The 7,628-nt window shown below is 39.9% G+C and overlaps 1 long non-coding RNA gene across 1 annotated transcript in view; it reads left to right on the top strand.

Annotated features, from left to right (window-relative positions):
- The first annotated feature begins 2,037 nt into the window (after window positions 1-2,037).
- The window catches only part of LOC129669606 (uncharacterized), a 9,837-nt gene continuing 4,246 nt past the window's right edge, over window positions 2,038-7,628 (top strand). Inside the window, exon 1 of the long non-coding RNA XR_008719047.1 lies at window positions 2,038-2,335. This is a non-coding gene — a long non-coding RNA (uncharacterized LOC129669606). The remainder of the gene's footprint in view (window positions 2,336-7,628) is intronic.

The following is a 7,628-nucleotide window of genomic DNA, read 5'->3' as shown; positions in this document are numbered from 1 at the left end:
CCTTCGCAGAGTGAGAGTAGACAATATCAAGAGAAACCACTGTACCAACTTCATTAGATTTTCTAAATCTCCAAGCAGTCTACTTTCCGGGAGGCATCTTCCTATCTGAGTGATTGACAAGCCCATTTAGAATAACTCTTATGCGATCATGGAGGAGAAAATACAATGTCTGATGTTTTTCCAGAAAGCCTTTTGTTAGGAAGTAATCTTATTATCGCCCAGTAGTTCAGAACACAGAGAGTTACAACTGTGATTTTATTCTTGTCTCCATAATTCATGTAACAAATTGTCTTGGTTAGGGTTACTGTTGATATGATGAAGCACCATGACCAAAAGCAACTTGTGGAGGAAGGGGGTTGATTTCATTCACAGTTCCATGTAACAGTTCATCATCAAAAGCAGTGGGGTCAGGAACTCATGCAGGGCAGGAACCTAGGGGCAGGAGCTGATGCACTCGCCCTAGAAGGGTATTCTTACCGGCTTGCTCCTCAAGGCTTGCTCAGCCTGCTTTCTGTGTAGAACCCAGAACCACCAGATCAGGGATACCACCACCCACAATGAACTGGGCCCTCTGTCACTGATCACTAATTAAGACAATGTTTTGCAGCTGGATCTTGTGGAGGCATTTTCTCAACTGAGGACCCCCTCTCTCTGATGACTCTAGCTTGTACCAAATTGATATAAAACTAGCCAGTACACAAATCAAGTGAAAATTAAACTAACAGTAATGTATAAATATCTCAATGCTTTGCCTGGAGGAAATAGCCTTTTCTTAGAGGGTTTCAATAAAGCCTTGCTATTGCTACCTTTCTCCATTTTCCATAGTCTACACCTATCTTTCATACTGTCAATTCAAATAAACAAATCTCACCTAAAAGAGAATAAGAAATGGTTTATTCTGAAGTCAAATTTGAGTGATCACCAGGTTCTATTTCCCTATACAGAAGCAGTTTCACAAAGTTTTATAGTATCTGAACAAAGAAATTCATGACTTGGGGCAGTCTTAAAATGCACCCATTGACAGTTACATCAGAGAGGTGGTTACAGATAGGGGAATAGAGGCCTATTCCAACAGATAGGCCTCCTAGAGGCCTGGGATGCTGGTGACATCCTTATATTTTAGGTTGGTGGAAGATAGAAGTCTGTTAAGTTAATAGATGACAAAAGGTTCTTAAATCTATCAGTCATTGAAGACTACTTCTGACAAATTAATAGCAAGAATGGCTATTTAAGGAGATATCCCAAAATAAAGTATAATTAAGGTAAGAACCTGTGTTATTCTAACTTCTGCACATCACTGAAGTTCTAATCAGTCAATTAGCAGACACGGCTTCTTTTCAAGAAGTCTCATTCACACTAAGGTATTTAAAATCTGGTTTTAATTATTATTTTATGTTTATGTCTGCATATATGCCTGTGTACTACATGGATCCCTGTAAATGGAGACCAGAAAAAGGTAGTGATTTCCCTGGAACTTGTAGTTACAAACTGTTGTGAAGCACAGTGTCAGTGCTGGGAACCGAACCCAGGTTCCCGAGAAGAACAGCCAGTGCCCCTAATGACTAAGATGTCTTGTCCAGTTCCTGGGGTTTTAACCATTAAGGATGGATAATTGTGATACTTTTCTATTCCTTAAAATAGCATGCAGAATTATAAGGAAAGGATCCATCCTCAATGACCTTCAAGGTGTCTAATTTCTAACTAGTTACCTAACAATAGTTCAAGCTTACAGATAAGAAAGGAACACAGATAAAGTTAAAAAAGAAAGGCCTTATTACTGGACACTTGAATGCTGTGAGCATGCTGCATCAAAAACAAACATGTTTTTATCTTACACAGTATTAGAATTTATTGTGTGACAATAAATTCATAAACCACACTAGCTTCATTGGCTTCAAGTTTCTAAGCTGTCTTGATTGATTTCTCTTGCTAGCAGCTTAGGCAAGCATAAGTTATTTTACTCCAGACTTAATTAATATCATTAACTCTCAGATCTCACATTACACATCACATGGTAAATCTCTTATATGATGTGTTTCTTAAATCACAGAATGGCTTCAAACTGTTCAAGAAGCTGCAGCAGAGTTCTGAGAACTGACTGCCTGGAGGCAAGCAGAAGGCTGGTAGAAATGCAGAGAAAGTCTTTGAGGGAATAAAATAAAATAATGGACACTGCTGGAGATGCTATTGCAGAGTTCAAGCTACAGAGACAGACTTGAGTTGAGCTTTCAGGAATAAAGAAGAAAGGTGTGCAATCATGGAGCTTGCCGAGGTGAAGAACAGGATGGACTCCAGACAGATAAATGGACAGTAGGTCCAGACGACAGACAAACAGGTAGGTGAGCTGATGAATGACAATTTAAACACCAATAAGCCAAGTTGAAGTCAGTAGGATGGATGGGAATAGCTCTGTCTGACAACCCCTTGGTGGGATATATCTTCATTAAAGTTCAAGATGAAGGAATTGCACCCCATCATTGGTTTGATATGTCCCACAAGTTCTCAAGCTTGTTTTTATTGTCGTTTTTTTTTTTTCTAATATTATCTTAGTACTTTTATGTTCTCAAATGGTCCTAATTGACTTTGGTCAGTTTATAGGGCAGTACTTTCTTTACTCCTAGAAAAAAAAATTATCAGTCTGTATCTTGTGCAAAATTCTGGAAAGATGTTTGTATACCTGCCCACTGATGTGTTGCACTCAAAATCAACTGCTATTTGTAAAATGAAGTCTTCCAGGATACTGCATACTCTAAAATAACACATACAAAAAAAAGTTTTATTCAATATGGAAAAGAGAAACCATAGCTTGACAACATATCATTTTAGGTGTACCCCTATGCTAAAAAGAAAAAAACAGTAACAGAATTGAATTTTTTTCTCTCTCTCCCTTGCCTGTAGCAATGTTACCGTTTTATAGGAAAGATGAAACAAAAGCAGGAAAATCTGTGCAATGGTGATTTAGTTGTGAGACAAGCTGTAAGATTTTGTGAAATCCCTCATAAGAGGCAAGTTTCTTTTCTTTCCCTGTCAGGCCTTCAGCAGCTCATTATCCCATTCCTGTGGTCGTGATCACTTTGAAAGGTTCACTGTGTATCTGCCCTTATTTGTTCACTGCTCAGTCTTAAAGGATTTAGTAATGTCATGCCATCTATCGCTAGACTAGCATGAAAAGTGCTTAATATGTGCCTGTACCTGCGAGAAATATCATAAGCAGAACATAAATAGAAGCTTAAACACTGGTCAACACCCACATAGCTTCAGCTACTTTTAAGGAACTAGCCCAAGTAACCCACTTTGACTCTGAAAATGCCCCTCCTTGGCTTCTCTGAAGACACCACTGATTAACCATCCAGTGTTTTGTTTTTTAATTATCCTTCAGTGCTAAGATGAAGCAATCGGGAAGGCATTGCAAAAGCTCCTTTTCTTGGAGAGATCTAAAGGAAAGTGTATTGGCTGAGCTCACCTGGTACCTTCCTAAATTTTTAAAAATCCTGAGTCTCTAGTGGAAAATATCTCATTCTTTCTATATTTGCTGAAGTGTTTTCCCCCATTTGGGTGACTTGTGCCTTTTCTTTGCCAGCTTGTAAAGTGAGAGATTTTCCTTGTCTTTCTCTTTGAAGGTCAGCTTTAAGTACTGCCTCATGTGGTGCCTATTAAACTTAATAATAGATAGAGGTGAGCTTTTGTAAACTGCCTGGAAGAAGAAGAGATATTCCAAAGAGAAATGCTGCGCCCCTCCCTTTGGCTATCTGACTGTTGAAACAACAGATCCCAGGAATACTAGGCCAGAGGAAGGGGAAGGATGAAGCCTGGTGCCAGGTACAGGAAAAACTTGCTTCCCATGAACTGATTTCACATGGTTCTGACTGTTGTTGCAGTTTCTATGAAGACAATTGTCATAGACAAAGACTAATATATAAAATGATGTGGAAGGTTTCATTAATTCAAAGAACAGTCTTTTTTTAAATTCTTTATTAATTACATTTTATTCACTTTGTATCCCCCCTGTGGGTCCCTCCCTCCTCCCTTCCCAATCCCTCCCTTCCTCCACCATCTTCATGCATGCCCCTCCCCAAGTTCACTGATAGGGGAGGTCTTCTTTTCCTTCCTTCTGATCCTAGTCCATCAGGTCTCATCAGGAGTGGCTGCATTGTCTTCTTCTGTGGCCTGGTAATGCTGCTTCCCCCTCAGGGGGAAGGTAATTAAAGAGCAGGCCAATCAGTTCATGTTAGAGACAGTCCCTGTTCCTATTTACAATGGAACCCTCTTGGATATTGAACTGCCATGGGCTACATCTGTGCAGGGGTCTTAGGTTATCTCCATGCATAGTCCTTGGTTGGAGTATCAGTCTCAGGAAAGACCCCTGTGCTCAGATTTTTTAGTTCTGTTGCTCTCCTTGTGGAGTTCCTGTCCTCTCCAGATCTTACTGTTTCCCACTTCTTTCATAAGATTCCCTGAACTCTGCCCAAAGGTTGCCCATAAGTCTCAGCATCTGCATTGATAGTCTGCAGGGCAGAGCCTTTCAGAGGTCCTCTGTGTCAGGCTCCTGACTTGTTCCCTCTTTTCTCCTTCTTCTGATGTCCATCCTCTTTGCCTTTCTGGATAGAAATTGAGCATTTTAGCAAGAGTCCTCCCTCTTGATTAGTTTCTTTAGGTGTACAGATTTTAGTAGGTTTATCCTATATTATATGTCTGTATGAGTGAATATATACCATGTGCATCTTTCTGCTTCTGGGATAACTCACTCAGGATGATCTTTTCCAGATCCCACCATTTACCTACAAATTTCATGATTTCCTTGTTTTTTTATTGCTGAGTAATATTCCATTGTGTAGATATACTACAAATTGTGCATCCATTCCTCCACTGAGGGGCATCTGGGCTGTTTCCAGCTTCTGGCTATTACAAATAAGGCTGCTACAAACATGGTTGAGCAAATGTCCTTATTGTGTACTTGAGATTCTTTTGGGTATATGCCTAGGGGTGGTATAGCTGGATCTTGAGGAAGCGCTATTCCTAGCTGTCTGAGAAAGCGCCAGATTGCTTCCCAGAGTGGTTGTATAAGTTTACATTCCCACCAGCAGTGGAGGAGGGTTCTCTTTTCTCCACAACCTCTCCAGCATGTGTTGTCTCTTGAGTTTTTGATCTTAGCCATTCTGATGGGTGTAAGGTGAAATCTTAGGGTCATTTTGATTTGTATTTCCATGATGGCTAATGAGGTTGAGCATTTCTTTAAGTGTTTGCCATTCGATATTCCTCTATTGAGAATTCTCTGTTTAGCTCTGTACTCCATTTTTTAATTGAATTACTTGATTTTTTGCTGTTTAACTTCTTTAGTTCTTTATATATACTGGATATTAGTCCTCTGTCAGTTATAGGGTTGGTGAAGATCCTTTCCCAATCTGTAGGCTGTCGTTTTGTCAAAGAACAGTCTTAAATCTTTAATGAACTAGTCACCCAGAATTCTGCTTAAGGGCCACCAAGATGGTATAGCTTTAGTATAGCCCATGTCAACATAACTTACATAGAAATCATCTCAAAATATATTAGAATTCAAATGTAAGCAGACAAGTTTCTTAAGAATTTTTGTATTCTAAATCTTCTTCCCAGGACATTGCAACTGCTGTGACAAAATGATGATAGTCTAAGGAGATTGACTTTTGCTCCTCCCTGTAGCAGGCTCTGAAAGGAAGATGACAGGAAAGCTCAGCTCTTATACTTACTGCCCTCCTACTTAACCCAAAACTTATGTCAGACTCCTACAGTAGACCTTAGTGTCAATAGAGCCATTTTTTTTTTAGTTTATTCCCACAGTGTAGCTGCACTGAATACATTTCCTTACTCTTATTTTCACTATTACTCGTCTCTTTAACTGGCATATTAGGGTAGATGTCCATGCCTAGCTTTTGGGGACTGCCATAGCCCAGGTTATGACACTGAAAATCCCAGGAACATCAACACTACTGTCATTACTACTCAATCTTCAGACAGTGGAGATAGTCCATTTCACATCTGCTGATACTGCAGTGGCCTACAGTGAGGTCAAATGGCTACCACTCCTAAACATGGAGAGAAAAATTAAACTAAAAATCTAAGGACAAATGTCAGACCTTACTCTACAAAATCACAAACAACATGAGAGTTGTGACAAACACAATATGAATATTCCTGCCACATACAAAGCCATTCAGCTCAATCAAACCTTCGAAAGGACAGGCATTCCAACATACCTGGATTCTTTTTTTTTTTTTTTGTATTTTATTTTTTTCTTATCAGTTACATTTTATTAACTTTGTACCCCAGCCGTGTCCCCATCCCTCATTCCCTCCCAGTCCCTCCCTCCCTCCTCTCCACCGTGCCCCTTGCTAAGTCCACTGATAGGGGGGACCTCCTCCCCATTCATCTGATCCTGTTTTATCAGGTATCTTCAGGACTGGCTGCAAAGCATACCTGGATTCTTTAAAGACATTACAGGAGTACAAGGGAACCAAGATATGAACTCAGACAGTTTACCAGGAACTTAAATCATAATAACCACACAACTATAGTACATTTCACAAATAAGACCAGGTCAAAGTCAAAAGTTCTTTGCCTTCTCAGTTAATCAGTATGGATTAATAAGCAAATGACTCCAGAGAGTCATGAAACCAGGAACCAAAGTTAGTGGGTCAGGGTTAGTTACTAATAACTGGGAATTTCCCTGCATTCAAGCCACAAAGATTGGTTAGCCAAGAGTTTCCTCCTGGCTAGCTGAGGCATAACTGCTACCTGGCATTTCACTCATTAACATGCTATCTTAGATTCCCTGTGCTCCAAAAGAAATTAGAAAATATAAATTGGTGAAAGACAATAGATTTATACAGTTAAGACAGTTTGCCCAAACCAAGGGGAGTCTCCATTTCTTTCCACTTTTCCAGTAGCAGGTACATAGCACTGCAAAAGAGATGGAACAAGAGCCAAAAAATGTGCACTCAGTGACTATATTGTAAGACAGAATCCAGAGAAAGAAATCTCTCTCTGGGAGGTAAGTTTTTCCTCACTGGGCACCAGGCCTTCGGCCTGTTCTCTCTTTCTTGCTGGGGTTCCTAGAAAAGTTATAATATGCACCCATGGGTATATCTTGCCACTCTCAGCATCACACGGTTCGCAAACATGCGAAACAGTTGATAATTTTTCTCACTCAGCCGTGTGCACAGCACCTTCCAGTACTATGAAAGACACCCAGTAGGGAGCTTCTGATTGGTACAAACTTTGTTTATGTCCTGTGACTAAACTGTGTGATGTCTTCAGCAACAGAGTTTCACCATCAAGTTCTGAGGAGCAGCCAAGAGCAATAACAATAGTTTGCACTGTTTGGGAGCCTCTTGCGAAACCCCCAACAAATAATTTCAGGGGCGGTATACTAACCTGGCAGTGGGCTTTATATTTGCAATCTGTGGCTTCTCTGAGAAACACTAATGCCATGCATAGAGCAACTCCAAGTAATGCTTTTAAATGAAACAATGTATTCATATATAGGAAGCTTGTAAAATAGTATGTTTTCATGTGCCCTTTTTAAATATCTTTAGTGTTTGTTATAATACACACACACACACACACACACACACACACACACACACACACACACA

Source organism: Psammomys obesus, unplaced genomic scaffold, assembly GCF_907164565.1.
Source record: "Psammomys obesus unplaced genomic scaffold, mPsaObe1.curated_primary_1811, whole genome shotgun sequence".
In the NCBI taxonomy this organism is placed as follows: domain Eukaryota; kingdom Metazoa; phylum Chordata; class Mammalia; order Rodentia; family Muridae; genus Psammomys; species Psammomys obesus.
This window is presented reverse-complemented; position numbering and strand designations above follow the sequence as displayed.